This window comes from Cucurbita moschata, unplaced genomic scaffold (genome assembly GCF_002738365.1).
Source record: "Cucurbita moschata cultivar Rifu unplaced genomic scaffold, Cmos_1.0 Cmo_Scf00031, whole genome shotgun sequence".
Classification (NCBI taxonomy): Eukaryota; Viridiplantae; Streptophyta; class Magnoliopsida; order Cucurbitales; family Cucurbitaceae; genus Cucurbita; species Cucurbita moschata.
The window spans coordinates 1,891,990-1,892,753 of record NW_019268547.1 but is presented as its reverse complement, the minus strand read 5'-3'; positions in this window follow the sequence as shown (position 1 = coordinate 1,892,753).

Here is a 764-nt window from a genome sequence, read left to right as displayed (position 1 = left end):
TATCTTGGCTCTTAATTTGTGCCCATTTTCTACACTTACACTTGCTCCACCCTGCCAACAAGGCCCTAAACTCAAATTTAACCTTAATGTAAAACGGAATCTAAATCAATCACGGTGGCTCGAGAATTTGATCAAGATGGGTTAAATTTTTGGTCGGTTTACAGATTGGTTGAGGAGGAGACCGAAACACCCTTTACAAAAGTGTGGAAAACCCTCTTCTAGCATACACGTTTTAAAGCCTTGGAGGGGAAATTCGAAAGGGAAAAAACCCTAGTGGTGGATCTAGGCGTCGTTACAAATGGACTAGACATTAGACTATGTGCCAGTGAGGAGGCTCTTCCTCAAAAGGGGTAGACACGAGCTGGTGTGCCAGTGAACTCTATTGAGGTTGCTCGAGTCACGAACTCAACCAACTCGAAATCTCAAGTTAGTCCGGAAGATTTTCTCGACCCAATTTGTGCACAAAGGTAATATAGGAAACAAAAATTTCTCTCCATTTTGCCCTTTTCTTTTATTATCTATTTATGATAACTATCTCTTAGATTTTTTTTTTTCTTCATGTAAATCTTAATTGATTGAAATAAATAAATATTAAAAAGAAAAAGATGGAAAATAAGGGTTGTTGAAGAAGGAAAGAAATTATGAGTAATTTGAGTGTTTTGAATATTATTATAAAAAGAATAAACATTTTGGTGAATATTAAAAGTAAAGAAAAATAATAATATATTAAATAGAAAAGTAAAAAAAAAAAAAAAAAAAAAAAA